This window comes from Corvus cornix, chromosome 2 (genome assembly GCF_000738735.6).
Source record: "Corvus cornix cornix isolate S_Up_H32 chromosome 2, ASM73873v5, whole genome shotgun sequence".
Classification (NCBI taxonomy): domain Eukaryota; kingdom Metazoa; phylum Chordata; class Aves; order Passeriformes; family Corvidae; genus Corvus; species Corvus cornix.
Window position 1 is genome coordinate 6,936,481 of NC_046333.1, and position 20,229 is coordinate 6,956,709.

Sequence of the window (20,229 nt, forward strand, 5' to 3'; positions counted from 1 at the left end):
AAAATATTTCACAGACATTTCTGAAAACATGTGTTATCCCTTTCTTCCTTCATATTCCTGACACATGTTGTCATCAAATGGCCATTTCACACACCCACAGACATCTAGTCATCTCTTTCTTTCTCATCTAAAATACTCTCTGTTTTGAGCAGTTGCTAGACTTTTAGAGATCTCTCAATTAGAGATGATCAAAAGCATTTCAAGTTTAACAACCATCAGGAAACACAGCTTAATTAAAATAGGCACATTTTGCAGGAACAAATTGGTTTCAGTTTTGATACACGTTTAAATGGAGAATGAATGTAAATAAATTGTGTCCAGTTTCTTTCATTTAAATATAGAAAATATTTCGGTTTTACTTTACAGTTTTGATTAATTTTGTTTCAGCTGTCGTAGTCAAAGCACTTTATATTTCTGTTCATCATGTATCTACTTATAATTAATATTTAATTAAAATGCTTTAGACTTGAAACTTTCCTGTAACATGATGGACTTTTCATTTCCCTTTAGAGTTTTGTGTTAGTGAGAAATTAAATGGTAATTTTTTTTTCAAATTCAGAATTTCCTACTTCCATCAGTAAAAGTGGAGTGAGCCCCTTCTCTGTATTTCTTATGCTGAGGGGGGAATAAGCTTCCCCAGATTTTGATTTTTATTACCAAACAATCCACATTAACTCTGCTCAGACAGCCCTTGGCACCAGAGGGTCCATCCAGATGTCACTGAGTACCAAAAACTGGCTTGGCAGTTACAGATGTGCCTTTGTTGAGGTGATTCCCTCTGTGGAGAACTGCAGTTTTGGAAAGGGCGGTTCAAAGGCTGTCTCTAAGAAGTGAGGTTACAAAGGCTGGGGGAAGGCAGGCTGACAGAGCCCAGATGAGTCACAGGCTATCAGACGGTTCATTTAATGATAAAAAGTGAATTATTGTGGTACGTAAGTTTTGTAGTTGAGAACACAGCATGGAAGGCTGAAACAGCATTACCCAGGTCTGGCTGCTTATAGTATGGATTTAGCTGTCTTTGACAGCCAGTGCCCTGTGAGAAGTTTATTATCTGGAAAGTTTTAGAGCCCCGTGTTCCGCTGATGGTTATTCATCAAGTGTTGCCTTCATTCCCAGGCTGTGCTCAGACGTCTTTCAAAATTATGGTAAATATTGATTTAGTGCCCTGCTTAAACATGCATCTCTGGCACAGACTGTTCAGCAAGTGTGCCTGTGTCAAACAGGAGAATTAAATTCATAGCCAGAGTTCACTATAATAGCTGTCTTATTTGTCTAATGCTTGCCTTCTTGGAAAGCATCATCCTGTCATGTGTGTCTCTGAAGAACATAAATGCAATAAATCTATTAAAATGTTAAGACCTTTGACAGTGAAATATACTGAGCCCCTTAATTCTGGAAAAGTCAATTTTGAAGAGTCACTGTAAAAGTGATGTGTTTGGGCTGCATGTCTTAGCTCCTGCAGGAGAGACTCTCATCATTGCCTCTTCCATTCTCAAGTTGTACTCAATTTCTAGTGTGGTACTTCCTGCTTGAGAAGTTGGTGCTGTGATGACCAGTTCACCTCACCCAGTGTCAGAATGAAAGCAGACATCCCTTGAAGAAACTGGTTTGGGGTTCAGCAGTGAACCAGAACACCAGAGGAGATGAATGGGCAGATGGGTGTTCTTTTGTGTGTGGTGCCTGATGTGGAGCCTCTTCACCAGCGGTGGGTCAAGTTTATATCTGTGGGTAGAGATTGACAGAGAACTCCACAGGGATTTATGTGTCTGGTGATCCTTGTGGAGAGCTTCCATGTGACCCACTGAGAAGTGTTCCAAATTGGGATCTTTGCCAACTCAGTCTAATATTAAAATGAGACTCCAATTCCTCAGTATCACCTTCCTTGACCATAGTGCTTATAAAACCAGAAATTGCTAATGTATGTAAAATTAATACAGCAAAATAGAAAAAGGTTGAGATGGTTGTCAAGAACAGTTTGATACATAGGGAGGATTAAGCAGACTCAATTTAAAACAAAGAAATTGTGAGCTGCAACTGCTTCATAAGAAACTGTTAAGTTGTGCAAACCCCATCTAAGTTGTTTTTTTCTCTTTAGTGAATATATGAATCCACAAATATTCTTTTTGATGTTGCATAAAGCCCAGCAGTATTTAATCGTTAGCCTCTCTAGGAATTCATGTTACAATTTTCTTCATGAGAAATGTACTGGTGGCTGTACTGGATGTGGTCCAGTTTCTGGCTATGAGGACTTTTGCTCGTGCCCAATGTTGCCTCTGTCATTAACTGATCCGGTTCAGCCCCGTGCTTCAGGAATGGCACAGCTCTCAGCAGACCCATGAGGATGTTTATCTGAAGGCATCTGCTGCTCTGCTTGCACAGGACCTTTCCTTGGTACTTTCTTTTTTCGATGCCGCCTGTGACCTGCTTTTACCACTGCCTTATTGTCCTTTGGTAGAGCCACACCTTTTGTAATCTATCTACACACAGTGAAGTAAGAGTCTAGCTTTACTTTTTTTTATTTTTGTATGTAAAATGTAAAAAATATGAGGTTTTGAGGTCCTTTGTTCTTAGAAAACTCACCCATGAGGAAGGGACTGTGTAGATCCTGCTCTGCTGCAGCATTTCTTCTGGGATGAAGTTTAGTCTCCATTATATGCATTTTTCTGAAGAGCAAATGGGTAGATATTGGGCCGTTTCTGTGTCTAGGAGGTTAACTTTCTCATTACACATTTCTTTTCAGCAGGACTTCACACTGAAAGGGCAGAAAACTGCTTTGATTCTGAGTCCTTCAGCAGCCTTTTCCTCCTATGGAAAAGGATTTAGATACCTGTGATGGTTACATTTCTTTGTCTGTTTTTTCCCTTTGTGTTCCCTTTCTGATTTTTGATGTCTCTGTTAGCCATCTTCAGAGGAAAGCATCTGTTTTGTGGAAGACATGAGGCAAAGCAGCTGCTGCTAACTCTGGGGAAGGGAGAGTTAGTTAAAAACTTGACCCTTAGTGGTGTCAGTTTAAGGTGCTAATGGATTGGATGGCAGATTCAGACAGGCAGGTTGGTGCTGCCAACAAGATCAGTGATGTGAAAGGTTAATTAATGACACATGGCTCATTTAGATTAGGAAGGGCAGCAGCTGGGAAGACCATGAGATGGATTTGCTGAAAGCATCACAACTGAAATGGGTTGTGTTGGGTTTGTTCTTGAGGGAATGAGCTGATTTCAGGTGGACATTCCTTCCATCCCCTAACTGGGATTTGCTTGAGTGCAAAAGGTGTGTTTGTGCATGTTTATATGTGTGCTTTACACACATGTGTGCATCCCATCATTAGCTCCCTAAAGGCCCTAGAGAAGATATGACACTCCCAAGAGAGGACATCATTGATGATTTCTGAAGAGCCAACAGAAATCTGGGTCCTACTGAACACGCTGGCACCAGTCCAGGGGGGTGCTTAATAAAGTGCTGAAATTTTAGTGTGGGGATAGTCACCGTAGGTCAAAGTAAAAGCATAAATCTGGTCTGAGCCAGGTTGCTCAGCTTTCTGCAAGAGGGAGTCTGTAATGAGCAAGACTGCTCATAGTATCAGTGGCATTCCTGAAAATTCAGGCATGAATTCAGGGCTTTTCATCTAAGCACTTTATATAGGCTGCCAGTTTGCCTTACTTCAGTAACAGAAAAGCCCTTTTACTCAAGATTTACCCCTCAGACCAGTGGCAGCTTTTCAAGTAAAACTCAAGTGTCTTGAGTTGTGAGACTGTTTGGGAGTAAGTTCACCTAAGCCACCCTGAAGAGTCCCTCTCACTATGGATGGTACCTCAGCAGTGCAGCTCTGGTGCCTTTGGCTCTATCACCAAAAAAAAGTCACCACTAACAAAAGAAAGTCATTTGGCCCTCATATCTCATTTATGTGAGCAGGTCCCCTCCTTCCTGCAGTCACTGTGAGTGATGATGTCCCCACACCTTTTCCTCTGAGGTTAAGCCTGTTGTGGCAGTATGGGAAAGAGGTGTTGCTCATCAGTCTCTGAGGGTTTCCAACAGGAATAGGCACCACTACTGGGCACTAGTTTTGCTGCTCATCCTGTAGAGAGTTGTTGGAGCTGGGTTTGAACTCCTTGCACTTCCAGCTGCTGGCTGTGAGCCATGAGTTCTGTGAGGAACGGGGAACAGGCACACATGTGAAACAGACTTTCAGAAACAAAAATGGACCATTCAATTCATCTGGCCAGGACCAGGTAAGGTATTGCTGGGAAGGCTGGGCACACAGTGCATGGCCAATAACAGCAGCATGATTTTGTACTAGGGGCAGGAGGTTCTTCTTCAATAAAACACTTCAATAAAGTGTTCTCCAAAAATGCTCATGTTCCTTCACATAGCCCACAACTCCATGTTTGAAGCAGATGCTTCTCTTTTAGACAGCAGCTAACTCAAAACAAAACTGCTTGAAGCAGGTGTTCTGGTATGTATTATTAAGAGCAGGGAGGTGAAGTCTTCATTTATCTGTTATGTATGTGGGCAAACTCAAGAAAATAGGTGTGTAAGTACTGACTAATCAAATATTGGAATTAATGGCATAAAACAGCACATTAATGGAAAATATTCAGTGTGTGTTGTTCCTTACCAGTTTGTTGATTTTGTAATAAACATTGACTTGTCTGAAGAGCCACCGAATTATAGGTATGATTGAAGAAGCTTCATCTTATAAGTTCTGGTGCTGTATGTTGCTACATATCTTTGTAGGTTATCAAATGAAAAATAAACATGTCTGAACATCTGCCCTGCACTGTCTTAGGAGCACTTTGAGAATATATAGGCTAAGTTTGCCCTCTACTGGATTGCAAAATTACATCACTGGCTTTATTACTGGCCAGATATGTTATGCTCTGGTTATTCCCAAGGAAGTTTCCCATTACACGATATAACACATACTCACCTCATCCTCAACACTTGTGTCATCTTTCCAGTCAGTCATCTTTGCTGTGTGAACTGCTCCCTGAATTATTTTTTTAAGAGTTGTTCTTTTAAAAAATGTCTCTACCCAGTGGTACTTTGGAACAGGGTTGTGTTGGTGCCTTTTTCTTTAGATGAAAAGCTTCTGCAATGGGAGTGATTCTGAACATCAGGAATAAACTAACAACTGATTGACAGGAGACATCTGCACAAACAGATCCTCTCTTTTCCCTCTGACAGCTTGTTTCTAGCAAGCCCTGGGGTCTCCAGCAAGCTGCATTCAGAGCCAGGAAACAGCCCCTGAGGGGCTGCAGCTCCTGCTCTTTCTCTGCTAGTCAGGCTCCCTGCCACATATTTACTGAGCACTTTTAGTGTGGCTGCAGCTACTTGCAGTCAAGGCATGAAGTGATGCTGCATCCTAATTCTAAGGATGTACTGGGGTTTCAAGGCTCATTTGGTTTGTGCTTTAAATAATAGTTACAAACATACACATTTGTGACAGACTGCATTTGACATCAGCTCTATAAGAGTGATCCCAGAGTTATGAGGTCATACCCAGGAAAGTTAAATCTGCTGTGATGAATCATGAGGTATATGAGATCAGGTGCTTATCTAATGTAAATCAGTGTAAGTTCTCTGACCTGAACAAAATTGTGTTGACTTGTGCTAGCTGAAGGTTTGTCTCATTTTTAATGTAATTTCTCATTTGTTGTTTTCCTCTGTTGGGTGAGCTGGTAAAGAAGGTTTCTTGGCCTCACCAAACCACTTCTGTACTTGCTCATAATTTTTAGGTCTGCCAGGCTCTGTTTATAACCAGAAATGCTGTGTCAAAAATATATTAGTTCCAAAAAGTAAATCAGCGTCTGTCTGGACACTGCTGAGCAGATCTTTGCTCTGTCTCTTTGTTCAGATTTTATCTGTACTGAAAAAAGACCAGACAGCACAGTGGGGCACTATTGTCCATCCCTGTGGCAGTGCCAAAAGCATGTTAGGAGCAGCTGATGGCATTTTTAGGGCTCCTGTTACAGCTCTCTTTTACTCTTCCCTGGATCCCCAGGCAGCAGTGTGAACCAGAAAGCTGCTGAGTTTTTCTACTGACAAGGTTCAGGTTTTTTGCTATGTAGTTGTGTATCTGCACCCTGGTGTGCTAGAAGGTTGTGGTAAAAACCCCTGAAACTCAAAAAGCTCTTTCCAATAGCACTATAGTTCCCTAGAGCCAGCAGGTTGCTGTTTTCATGCTGGTTTTATATACAGATAACCTGAAAGAGGCATGGAGATTGAATATTATCTGAACTGCTCCACAGTCAAAACTAAATTTGGAGGTGAGGAGGAAACCAGCATATCTTAGAGCATCAGGTAATAGGGAGATATTTCTGGCTGGCTGATTTATTTGTCTATTTATTTCACCATCAATTTTGGAGTTAAAGTAAGTCCCTGGGAAAAATGGGGTAGGCAACAAATGTTTAGTGGTGAAAGATGTATGATAAATTACTGTGCCTATGGCTCTACAGTTCATTTCAGGGGCAGCACCTCCAAAGCAGGCAGAGGAGAATCAGCTGCTTGAGATTGGGAAGAAATTATTAAAAAAAAAAAATTGGATATTTGAATGGTGCACAGACAGAAAAGGAGGACTACTGTACCAGTGGATAAGCCACTGATTGCTCTGACCATAGAGGCTTCTCTTGAAGTCTAGGGAAGCCTACCTCATTTGATTTCAGAATGTCTTTAGGAGAAGTGAAATCCTGGCATTAGTCCCAGTAATTCATGTCTTGTAGGTCCCAGCCACTCTCTCAGTCTTTGTGGGAACTTGGTGCTGTGGTGTCATAGGCTGGGCAAATTCTGGTTGCACCGGGAAATGTGTCTGAAGGCAGAAACTGGTGCAAACTCCTTGAGTCAGGAGGTGTAATTGCACAGAGAACAGCTCTGCTCAGTAAGGAGTTCCTGTGATGTGGAGTTGAGGGGTTTTTAATCATTCCCAACTAGTCACTCCGTGCTGAAGTAGAACTGCATGGATGTCCCATCCTGAATCCTATGTATCCTGAAATTTGACATTTCAGGACTCTTTGGGTGGTACACAACTCTTCCACATGGAAGAAGCTACCGCCCTGCTTTGAAAGTGTGAACAAAGGCTGGGAGTGGAAAGCAACACACTGGACCCTGCCTAGTGCCTGGAGGAGCTGGATGGGGGCTCCTGGGAGCAAGCAGACCTGAAAATTCTGTCATTTGATGTAATTTTTTTCCATTTCATTCATGAATATTCAAGAACAGAATGTGGAGGTTAAGACCTGAACAGCTGCAATATTGGTGGCAAAGCTCTTTCCTTGACTGCAATGACTTTTGGCTTCCAAGTGGTATTCCTAGGACAAATCCTGAAAATCACAACCTGTTTCCTAATGATAAGCCTGGAACAGAGCTAGCAGTGTCCTAATTTTTCCACGGTCTGGTGCACAGAGAAGCTAAGGTCTGGGTCCTCAGAGGTCCTTGGCGCTTAACTCCAGTGCTGTGAGCGGACTAATAGGCAAGAATTGCCCTGACCAGCCTCATCTTGGACCTGTGTCACATCCAGCAGCTCTGTTTAAGCTTGTGCTCAGGTGTCCAAGCCTGCCAAGCCTGAGCTATATTGCAGGTGTCCCTGAGCCCAGCCCAGCCTTCTGCTGTCCTGGCACTGACTGCCCTCCCTGGATGCACCCCCAAATCTTCCTTGATGGCAGTTTGTCTCAGGTTGGTCTCCTGCTGGAGTTCACTGAATAGAGCTGGATCTGACCCACCATCACACCTTGATGGAGCTCTTATCACCACGGCTCTGATCAGGTCTGTGGGGTGGTGCCCTGTGTCTCCTGGCTCCTTCTCCCTCGAGGAGCAGCCCTGCTTTTGCTGGTCCCTGGGACTAAGCCCTGTGGAAGTCATTGAGTCCTTTATAGACATTTCAAGAACTAGCCCATGTCTTGCCTGAGGCCACAGAGCAATACCAGCAGACATGACAAATCTTCATTGAACCATCTTTCTTTTGTGCTGCATCAATCCTCCGTAATTAATAAGATTTACAAACTTACATCCATTACTTAATTGCTTCTGCATTCATAAAAATGTCACAGCATTTTAGTTCCTTTTGCATTTACAGGCTGGAGCTGTGCAGTCTGTGGGGCAATGAGCAGATTTCCACTTCATTATAACACAAATGGTAAACAACTGCACAAATGGCTTTGTTGTTAGCTCAGGCCTGAGAATTGAGCTCTAGACCACTGTAGACCACAGGCTACTTTAACAAAACCACTTTTGATAGAGAACATGGAGATAAGCCATGGAAAATAGTTTGGGAAAATGAAAGCAAGCGTGAAAGGTAGGTTGGTTTTCGTCGAAGACAAGCCATTTAAAAGGATTTGGGAGTGGATGGGGAGAGAAAGAAGAGAAGGGGGCCTGGATCATGTACACATTGCACAGAAATGGCCAGGGGGTTGTGCAGCATCTCTCATACAGGACTCGGACCAAGCCATTTTTCCATAATGCACATGAAAGAAGAAGAAACACCTATGTCCATTTTACCTGTGCAGGAGCCAGGCTCTGAATTCCATTCTCTAAGTATTACAGAGATATTGTTTAACTCAACTGGTAATCTTTCATTTTTAATTTTAAAAACGATAGCTATGGACCTAGAAATAATCTGTGGGAGTTATAAGGGAAAGAAAATAATTTCTCTTGCGTTCCATCATCCCAGCTCACATCTAATTTATTCACTTCATAGACGCATAAATTCACACAGAAGTCAGACTCAGCTGAAACCAGAATAGATGGAGTATTTATTGCACAGGCAAGAGCAGCCTGAGGAACATCAGAAAAAAAGAGCACCACAAGACATATTCCGAGCTCCTATCTCATAAGCACCTTTGATTTCAAATTCTCTTACAAAGGAGTAAATAGTACCAGAGAAACTGCTTTAACAGACTGCATATTACAGCTGGCTAGGGAAAAGTTGCATCTTTTTTACCAAAAAGTGTCTACTTTTTATTTAATTAAAAAAAAATTATTTCAAGAGGAAATAAGGCATAACAACTGTAATGGCCAATCTCATGCAGCATTTGAGTTCAGAAGTTATTTTCTTTGTATTCTATAAAAACACAGAACACTTGAATTTCAAGAAGGTAACACGGATTTGTGTGGAACTGAATGGGAGACAAAAGAGAGTCAGTGACTGCCTAAGGTTAGGAACTCAATCCACTTCTAGCGACAGCAGCAGACAGGAATATAAATTCTGTCTCTCAGTAAAGATTTGAGAAAATAATGTCATTTTCTCCATATAAACTGCTTCCAAGCTCTCCTCCTCAACTTTTCATGGTATCTGCATATGTCTTAGAGCTCTTGGCCCTAGAGGATTTGGGAACCCATCTCTTTCCTTGTGGGCAGGGCTGAGGAGAGGACACCTTGCCCAAAGCTGTGGAGTGGGTGCTGGATGTTGGTTTGCAGGCAGCCCAAGCACACGGATGAGCTGTGGAGCACCGTGGCTGCTCGAACTCAGGGCACTCGCCTGGGGGAGCCCAGGTCTGTGTGAACCCAGGACAGCTGTGCACAAACCCCAATGCCAATGGAGCTGAAAAGGTACCAGAGTGAGGTGAGGGTTGAGCTGAAATTCTTATGATTTCTTCTGTAGACCCAAAGGTCTAAATTCCACTTACATCTTGCTTTAGGCCTCCGTGTTCCACTGGCCTTAATTCCTTTTGTTCCATGTATTTCTGTTTCAGAGCCACTGTGGTAATGTTATTCCAACTCTTTCTGTTTTGCTCTGCACCTGATCTCTGTGTCCTTTGACAGCATGGATCAGGCAAAATGTGTTGTTTACATTTTGAATTTGCCACTATTTCATCCTTGGAATCAGTGATTCTACTTGTAAAAAGCTTTTTGGTTTTTTTAACTCTATAAATGACAATTGAGATTGGTTCAATTCTTAAAACATCTTGCAGATAGCTATCACAAAATCAATAAATTTCCTTATAGAAAAAATGAAGTTTTTGGTTACAAAAAAGTCTTTATTTTAAAAATATTTTAACTTAGTTTGTGAGAAATGGTAGCCAGATTTTTTTCATCAGTCTGTACAACTTCACTTGGTGCACCAGTTTTGGGGGCCTTACAGGTCTCAGCTTCAATGGAAACTGATGGCTTAATAAATTCTTAATCAAATGTTTTAAAACTAAACAGTTTTTAGACACCATTTGCAGGTTTTGGTAAATAAAAGTTTTCATGGAGAGAATTTCCACAGAAACATTCACACTTTCTTCTTGCTTGTGTAGGGAGAAGTTTTTGCTGTCTTGTAACCACTTTTTGGTTTTTCATGCCCTTGTTGGTTTTGGTTAACATTCCTTGTGCAAGTCATGTCGTCCATATCCATGATGTGCAAAATATATCCATGATGTGCATAATACACCTGGTAAAAAAATCCAGTAGTTGAAAGTGAAGATCAGTTAACCAAGGATCTATCCTATAGAAAGAGTTAATATCTTATGAACTTCCATGATGAAAACCAGCTGGATTTCAAAACAAAATCACTCATGAAGAATAATCTTTCCTTTAAAACTTTCAGCATAAAAGTATATTCTTATCTATAAGAGAAGATTGTAATCCTCAAAATGTTTCCTCTTGTTGTATTCCAAACACTGAACTTCAGCACTTCATTTGTATTGATGTTTAATAAATCGGTTTTGTTTTTCAGCCGCAACAAGGCAAGATGAATTTTGTGGAATAGGGCAGGGTAATGGAGATGCGGTGTGTAATTTGGATGATGAATTATCAGAGATCCAGAGTAGCCTGTGTTGTGGTCATTTTATTGTTCAGAGCAGTAATAGAGTTAAGTTATATTTACATTTTCTAATTATATTTTGTTATGCAAAAAATTATATGTACATAACCTCTTGCCAAACCAACCACTGAACTCTATTCCTCGCTCAGAAAAAAAAAGAAAGAGAACAGCTAAGACTGAAATAGAAAACAAAATAGATAATGAAAGCCCAGTGAAATCACAGAGAGGCTCCACACTGAATTCCAGACAGGCATCCTGCATTTCATCATGGCCATGGCCTTCTGTTGTCCGCCAAGCCTGCGGCTCAACGTCTCCTCCTGCCAGCGGCCTTGGCCAGGATCCCTCACTCAGTGCTGCTCCGGGAAACACATCTTTAAAATCCCTTGATTTTAGGATCAGCCACAAAATGTGCTTGCTGGAGATGGTGGCATCCAAAAGACTGAAATTATTCTCCCCTGTGCCACAGCAAAGGAGCTGTAATGGCAACCCAGTGATCAGGGCACAGCAGGTGCCATTTTCTCCCCAGACTCCAGACACAAAGTGTTTTTCCTCAAATAGATGGCTCAAGTTTTGGTTCTCCTTCTATGCAGGGTGGTCACTCAGGAGCCAGGTGAGATGCCTGACAGTGACTCCATGGAGGGAGAGAGGGAGGGACCCCAATGCCAGGGGTCTTTTTTCTCATATCTTTCAGTAGAGTATCCCAGTAAGCTGCTCTCTGCATCCCTGTATTGGAGCAAAACAATGTTTTTATTCATCTACTTGGACACGCTGGGTCTGCCTCAGTTAACTGAGAGTCTACAGAGATTCCACTCACCTCCCCACAGTAACTGAATTTCCTGAAAACCCATTTGTGTCTATGTGTCTTTATAAGTGAAGGATGGCATAACCCTTATTCTTTTTGATGGGACTTCTAGACCTTTTTCTTTTCTGCTTCCCAGGCATTTGTTGCAATGAACACCATTTTCGTTACTTAGCTGCTTCCCCACCTTTAAATGACTGTGTCTAAACTAGACAAAATAGGGTGCATTAGAAAGATACTGAGAAGATGTATTAATTTATGATTCCAGGTAAAATAGAGATTCCCCAAAATAAAGTCCAAGGCAGGTTTAAACTCTAGTTCTTCTACCCCAAGTCTGGTAACCTGAACTAATACCTAGAAAAATCAATAATAACTTCTCCAAAGTTCCTTTTGGTTCCATATTAGGCAGCATTGTCTTTAACTGAAGGCAAAATTTTGGTATAAATTATCATTTGCATTCTATATACCTTGATTTAGAGCTGAAAACTGACAAAAGTAGTCACATTCTTGACTATTCTTCCTAAATATATTAGGCATTCAGAGATAAATTCTTAGTCCGTGCCCATCTTACTAACACTTGAAAAACAACAATTCTATTGTAATATTTTATATTATTGGATAGATGTCAGGGCCCTCTCTGCTCCTACATTTTATAAATGTGATAAAGTGTAGGCCCTGCTCTAGAGTTCACACTTTCATAAACTCAAATAATGAAAATTAAGTGATTGTCACAACAGGTTAAGTAAATCCTTGACTTTGGAGAGCTCTAAAACTCCATCCTAGCAATTGGTTCACACCAATAGACACCACAAATTACTTGTAGGCATGATATCAATTTCTTCAAAAGTAAAGAAACCTAGATACCTGGCCTCAAATAATTAAGAAATTAACTTACTAAATACACCTAAGAAGAATAAACCGTGTATTGTAATGCCTATATAGCAATGTTTGGCCACCTAATGTACTAAAATTCCACTGAAATGCCACTACAAAGTAGAGAAAAAAAATATCTGCTGGTGTTGTAGGAACATCATCCAACAGCAAGAAACATTATCTTTGCCCTCAGGTGGAGAAGAACTCAAAGTGAATTGACAGGCTTATATCAACCTCTCATCATTTAGAAAAGGAGTAATGCAATTAAAAGTAGTCTTATTTTGTTGAAATATTTTATGTCAGGCACAGAGTGTTCTGAGGTGATACAGATAATTAGCAGAGAAATTTAATCATCCGTATCACAATGAAAGAAAAAAATTTGCTCTTTAATCAAAAGATAGACCCACCTGATCTGAAATGAGAATGTTTCAGTATGTCTTCCAGGCTAGAAAGCCTAGTTAAAAATTAATGGAAGTTGGCAAGCATTAAATTATCTACCTAAAAGATCCTATACAGCTTTACAAATTAAATAGAAATTCATTGATATTCACAAACTAAGTTATCTGCAGGACTAATGCATTGGAAGAGTGAAATAACATACACCAAAGGCAGAATGCCTTCTGAGCAGTGTGCCTTCACTAGGGCTTGTGCTAAACAGAAGGTTCATTTGTGGGTCCAGGTTTTCTGCTCAGCTTAAGTGGGAACTGTGCTATTTTCTACCAATAGAGCTTGACTCATGGTGGTGTTGAAGGAAAATTTATGGCTAGACCCTGGCTGCAGCTGTGGTTTCAGTGGCAGGACTTGTGTTGATTTCAATGGGATGAGCTTGCTTGGCTCTTAGTGCTTGGCATTTTCTTGGCAATATGTGAGATTCTTCTTGGTTCCAGGACTTGTGGTTTTGGTATCTTTCCAACTTGGCTGGAATCACTGTCAAGAGTGAACACGTCAGTGAAGGAGATTTTGATGCTTTTTGCATTCTCAACATAATTGTGATTAAAAAATGTAACTGTCAGAATAGTATTGAAATAAAATGAAACTTGTTTCAGAGGATAAAATCTGTTGCATAACAAACTTTCAAATGTTTACTACAAGTCTGTCTATATTTTCATTTCAGTGTTAATGAAAAAACCTTAGCACATATGTTGCTTTCAGCATTCTATATTCTAGCTAGGCTTTTGTGTGGATTTATGCATTTGTTTTTAAAGATCTGTAGTCTTCACTTGTACTGGGAGAAGCTTGGTAGCACAGGATACTCTTAATTTAGCAAAGACAATGGGATCCTTTTGCTAGGCACTGGAATTGGTGAAGTCCAGATGAAAATCCAAAGTATGTTTAAGGGTGAGGATACTTGCTAGAAGAGATTAATGAGGAGTACATCATTCTACAGCAGGACTTGTAGTTTTTGAAGTATAAAAAACTTTAGCTCTGATTAACCAAAAGTGGTACTTGCTTGAAAAACAGTCTCATAATGCTTTCTATTAGCATTTTCCTGTTACTGATAGTGAATCTAATGATTCTGCCCAGATTTTCCTAGCATCCCCATGCATTTAAATTTTATATGCCCAGATATGATACAGAAATCATATTCTGAATGCTTTTCCTCCTACTCCAAATCCCTTAGCAACTTCAATTTCATTCATGGAAAAGTAATTATTTGAACTCTGTATATTTTTAGCTTTTATTAATGGAGTTTAAAAGCTGGAAATGTGAAAAAACAAGAAGCCTTAGGGTAGAATTTATACTTCTAGTAGAAATCCTCCAGAATTTGCCCTCGTTCTTGGGCTGTGCTATAGAGTTTATCCTCTGCTTGTCTTAGGAGGAAACCTCATGGTCAGTATGGACAGGGACTCATGTATGAAACACATTTGGTACTTCTACCCAAGGAAGTGAAAACACAGCACATTCATTAGTGCTGTGGATACGAGTCTGAGACCCCCACACCCAGTCTGTTTTTGTGAGAGCACAGAAGGTTCTGTCTGGGCCAGGTGAGGAATCAGCATAACAAAATGAAAGGCACTGCCCCACTGAGCCTGTAAGCTCTTGGGTTTATCATGGGCTACATGAAAGCAAGCTGGGGATCTCTGTACTGACCCCATGGTCTATTCGCAGATGAATATTCACTCAGGGATAACGGGGAGCTGACTGAATTCCAGGTAGCTGTCCAGAGGTGACGTGTCTCAAGCCAAATCGCTGATGAATCTAACAAATTACCACGTTTGCTAAGAACTAAATGTCAAAGCACATATAAGGGTATTTAGTGTCTCAGTAGTGTCAAGAGACATCAGATGTGTTGAGCTCCCCACTGTTTCCCCTGGGAAATTGGTACATGAGGAATAAACTGTCCAGTTTTATCCTTGGGAAAATACACTCCTGTTAGTGTAACAAGAACATATCAGTATGTCTTTTCTCAACAACAGTGTTCAGCTGTTCCATTCCAAATTCCCTGAGCATGTGAAGTTTTTAAGTCCCACATTAAACTGGGAGGGATGAGAAGTGAATGAACATGCTGTCAAAAAAAATAACATGGAGAACAGGTTTGTAGTAACCTAACAAAATCGAAGAATTTAAAAAAGAACTAATCAAAATATACATAATTCTAAAATTCAGAGGTTTCTATCACATTCACTTTTTCCTCAGGAAACAGAGGATGCTGCCTGAGATAACATAATTTCCTTTTTTCAGACTCTCCCATTTATGTTAACAAAGATGGCTTAAGCACCCTCATGCAGTAAGAGCTAGCAAATATTAGCTTTTTAACAGCAGCTGCTCTGTCATTATTGTAATCTCCTGAAGAATTAGTGATCCTAAGAAGTAAATTTTAAATTTATTTAGCAGTGTATTTACTTTATCGTTCTCTCCAATTTCTCCTCTGGCAGACAAGGCAAGACTTCCTTAGAAGACAAGACTAGAAGCTGTAAGACAAGACTGGAAGATGTAAATTCTTGGGCAAAATTTTAGGATATAAGAAGTGAAGATTTTTCAGAAGAGATATGTAGCAGTGGAATTCTCAAAATTGATCCACTTAGGAAGGAGAAAAATGTTCCTTGTAATTCTCTGGGGTTTTTTTTTCAGTGATGTATTACTAAATACTCTTATGGAATATATTTACTATGACTAAAGCTGTTTCTGCCTTTTTTAGGGTTGCACAGTATAACACTCAACTATTTCATTTGGGATCTCACCAATCCCATCCCTCTTGAATACTATAATTTAATAACAAAGCAAGTACTTGAGATGTTCTCTGCCTCAGCTGTTATCTCCTTTTCTTGGCACTCACTAGACCACATCTGTGGTTCAGCTCTGGGGCCTCACTACACGACTGATACAAATTGGAACAAGTTCAGCAGAAAGCCACCAGGATGGTCAGGGACTGGATCACTTAACCCTTGCAGAGAGGCTGAGGGAGATGGGCTGGTTCAGCCTGGGGAAGAGATGGGTTTGGGAGGACCTGGCATCAGCTTTCCTACTTCTTGGGAAGGTTATCAAGAAGATGGAACCAAGCTCTTCACAGTGAGGTGTGGCAGAAGGATGAGAAGCAGCAGGCACAAGCTGAGACAAGAAAAGTTCAGACTGAATATAAGGAAAACCTTTATCCCTGTGGGATGAGTCAGCTATTAGAGCAGGTTGCCTAGTGAGGCTGTGGAATCCCAGCTCCTGCAGGGTTTCAAGGCACAGCAAAGCTCTGAGCAACCTGCTCAGGTCTCAGAGCTGACACTACTTCAGTAGGAGGTTGGGTTAGACACCTCCTGAGATCCTTCCAGTCTGAATGATCTTCTGATCTCAAGCATTTGGGTTGGGTTCCCCCTCAGCACTTCTGGTGAAAAGCACCAGTTTTCGTGGATGCTTGACAGAAAGTGCAAATCAGACTCCCCTGATGCTCAGCTCAGACTGTGGGCTCAGTGAAGGGAAGAAGAGGTGAGTCACACGACAAAACAGTGTGCTGGGGACCTGGGTCTGGTGGGATGCAGAGGATGAGAAGAATTCAGAGCAAAAGGGTACTATGTCTTAGCCCAGTCTTAGAGAAGACCATCTTGAAATTAGGCTGGAGAGAAGCCTGAGCATAGGTTTGTGGCATCAAGCTGAGAGGTAAAAGACAGGATCCTCACAAAAGGTCTGACTGAGAAGAAGAAGCCATTTGTTGCATTTTGAAAACACAAATCCTTTTATTGGAGACAATAAAAAGTAACCTTAAATTAAGGAGAGGAAGTGAAATCCTGATGCTCTTAGAACTGACTCTTAATACAACAGCTGTTGTATTTGTCTGTGGTCTTACATCCTTGAAAGATTTTTCTTTCAAAATACTGAAAAAATTAGTGTCTGTGCTCTGCAGCCAGATAATACTGTGTGAAGTTAATTCTTTCCTTCTATACAGAAGGACTGATCCTAGGCTTGTTTGGAGAGTGAGGAGAGCCAGCATCAAATGGGTTTTATTTGATAAAATAAATTCTCCCACTCTCTTATCAACATGGCTTTAAATAAAGTATTGTGAATAGGATGTAAGCATTGTAGCCTGTGCTCCTTCTCAGATAAAGTCAGCCCCAGAGTACTGAAACCTACAAAGAATAGAATATCCATGGGGCTTTATTTATTTTTTTTTCCTATCTCTCATTCTGTGAGAGGTGTGAGAAAAGCATGTTTTCTCAAAATGGCCTATAAAAATGTTGGTGGATGAAGATGCCATGTTGGTTTTGTCATAGTACCTGAGGTACAGAGGCTATATCTAGATCAGATTTAAAATGAAAACTTTCTGATTTCCCAGGGTTTTCCTCCTGTTATGCACCTGAAATACAAAATGACTGATTGCAAAAAACCCCCTTCTTATAGAGGGATTTCACTTCAGATCTTGCTGTTAAGATGCAGCTGAGTCTGGGCCAAGCCTTCCAACATTTATATCAAAAGTAACTCCACTGGTAAAGTAGGTGCACTGAGACTAGACCAAGGAATGCAAAAGTAATGCATTTTCACATTTTCCCTCTGAGAAAAAGCCTGATATAATGAAGGAATATTTTCATGTTTTATTGAGGTTTCCTGGGCTAGATCTCTGGTCTTAAATACAGAGGCTTTTTAGCTACTTAAATCACACTACTTTGTTGTGTCCCAGGGTGATTGTCTGTCCTTACACATCATTCAAAGGAAGTAAAAAAAAAAATGTTCCCAACAAAAATATGGAAGAAATTTCAGGTCATCTTTCTGCTTTTACCATTCCACTTTCTAATAATAAAAAACTTGATTCTGTGTTCAGTGAGAGTATTTGTTGCAGCTCTAGTGAATTTCCATTAAAATGACATGGAGAACATCCATCAAGAAGAAAATCTCAAGAGATGTCTGAATGGTGGCTGACAGGGAGTCCAGTCAGGTTAATGCACTTGAGAGAGTAATGTGGTTGTATCACTTGGAGCTGTCTTAAATGTCCCAAATCTGAAGCACAGTGTCATTGACTGTTTGCAGCAGAATCACCTGGCCTGGGGTACAAATCAGCAGCATGGCTTAGTCTCACGCTTCTAGATCTGAGATCAAGTCTTAGCTGTTCCATCAGCCAAGCAGAAGTTGTTCAGGAGTGAAAATTACCAGCCAACGTCATGATCAGCAGAACCTGAAGTCTTTGGGAGCACAAGAGATGCAGTTTTGGAATCATCTTAGGAAGCAACAGAACAAGTTATTTGTTAAAGGGACGTTTTGATCTGTAACAAAAAGGGTCACTCTGTCTAGGGTGCTGTGATCCTTTGGGGCGCAGGGTGATGCAGGCCGAAAGAGGCCTCAGGAGGTCTCTAGCCCAACTTCCTGCTCACGGCAGGGTGAGCTCTGACAGCCTCCTGCTCTGACACCAGGGGAACCAGGGCTTTATCCACTCAACTTTGTAAACTTCCAAGGGTGGACTCTGATCATAAAACTTTCCAGAGATAAACCATTCACTACGTCTTTTCTGAAAGTGTCAGGTGAGTCAGAAAATAAGAATTAGAAGCTGTGAATGAGAATTCTCTCTCATAATGTGTTTGGCATTTTTGCCACAACATCATCGGTGTCATTTTGCACAACACTGCAAAACACGTTTGTTTCCTGTTTCTGGAAGTCTCTGGATTATAGGGTCAAACTTCAGTGGCAGAAGTGGAAACACAGTAATGTACAAATTCCAGCCAAAAGGACCCTGGTTGGTGTTTAATAAAAGAAAAAGCCCTGGATACGGTCAGTGGTGAAACCAAGCATTTTGCCAGTAATCTCAACTTTAAACAAAGCTGTTTTAATCAAGATAATTGCTACTTTTATGCCAATGTGCATAAATTAAATATGAAATAAAAATAAGAGATAAACACTGCAACTGCATTATGACAAAGCTGAGGTAAAAATATCCAAAACCCCACTACTGCCAGAGTTCAATGTAGGGTAAGGATTTCCATTGGTGTATGAAGTCATGCAGGAGGCAAATGGAACTACTAACAGTGAAGTACAAGTGTATTTTGCATTCGTACAGAATTAAAACTCCTAAGGGTAAAAACTGAGATGGAACAGGAACTTCCTCATAAAACACCAAATTCCAAGTAGAGAAATCGAGACCAGATTTTGAGGAACATAATGAAGAACTTCCTGCTCAAAATGCACCTTGTATAAAGTATAAGCAATTCCCAAATAAAGACAAGGGAGAGAGTAATCAAGATATTCAAGTGAGAGGTGGCATTTTTGTGAAACAAAAGCTCCCACAGGTAATCTTCAAAGGTACCAGCATCACCTGCCATTGGCACTTCCCACAAGGGTCTTGGAGTCTCACTTCTCCAGTTACCATCACTTCTAAGATACCTGCTTGTCGTCTTGGGTGATATTTTGTATTTAAATATCTTTGAACAGCTGTGTGGCTTAGAGAAAACTAGAGTGTGAACAACACTATGGGATTGCACAAGTTGTGTCCTATTTCTAGTGAACACCCATTGCCTATGAAGTGAAGATGCTGCAAACTGTGAAGAACCAGAGCTCAAAGTGCTACAGATGGGCATAAAAAAAGGATGCATGGACACGTCTGAAGTTCCCTTGTTGGGAAAGAAAAAAAAGAGAAAAGAGAGCTTTTGGTTCAGCCATTGGCTTGGTTAAACCTTGGATGACAAGTAGAGTTCCTGCTTTTTCTTCTTGGTTTCCCTTCTCAGATATTAAGCAAATCACTTCTCAGTTTCCTGTCTCCTTCTGAGTGAGCAACATGTAAAGCAGCCCTGTTCCTGCCAAGTGAAATCGACGGGCACCTAATTCTCCTGAAATGTAATTACTTCGGGTGCATCAGGGAGAGACAAAGAGACCACACACCACAAGGATTTTTTTTTTTGTGTGCAAGCTGAGATGCAAACCTTTGGGATGGGTGGCAAGGCTCTGTCCCTGGAAAGCTGCACCAGGGCGAGGAGGAACCACATTCTCACAAGGGCAGCAGGATGGCACCGTCTTCCAGCGGCTGCTCCAGCCACCTGTGGGGCAGCGCAGCTGAGGGACTGCAGTGACAGCGATGGGAAACCTCTCACAAGTGCGGGCACCGCTGGAAAGGCACAGAGGCCACGGCCGGGTTCAGCTGCAGCCCGACGCGGGCAATGCCCCTGGCTCTGCATTTTCCCCTGTGGGAGCCGAGCTCCGGCATCCCCCTGCCCGTTCCTGCGCCGTGCGGAGGGGCTCGCCTCGGATCCCGAACCCTGGCGCTGGGACAAGTCCCTGGATCGCCCCATCCCCGACAGCGCCCCGCGGGCTGAGAGCGGGAGGGTCGGGGGGCTGCGGGTCCGGGGCGCAGCCATGGTAACGCGCCGAGCATCCCCCGCTCCCCGCGGCAGCGCCGTGCTATTCCCCACCCTCCTGCACCAGC

General features: G+C 41.5%; 1 protein-coding gene across 1 annotated transcript in view; it reads left to right on the forward strand.

Moving 5' to 3' along the window:
- The window catches only part of DPP6 (dipeptidyl peptidase like 6), a 540,400-nt gene that overhangs the window by 39,499 nt on the left and 480,672 nt on the right, over positions 1-20,229 (forward strand). The gene's annotated exons all lie outside the window — the stretch shown is intronic.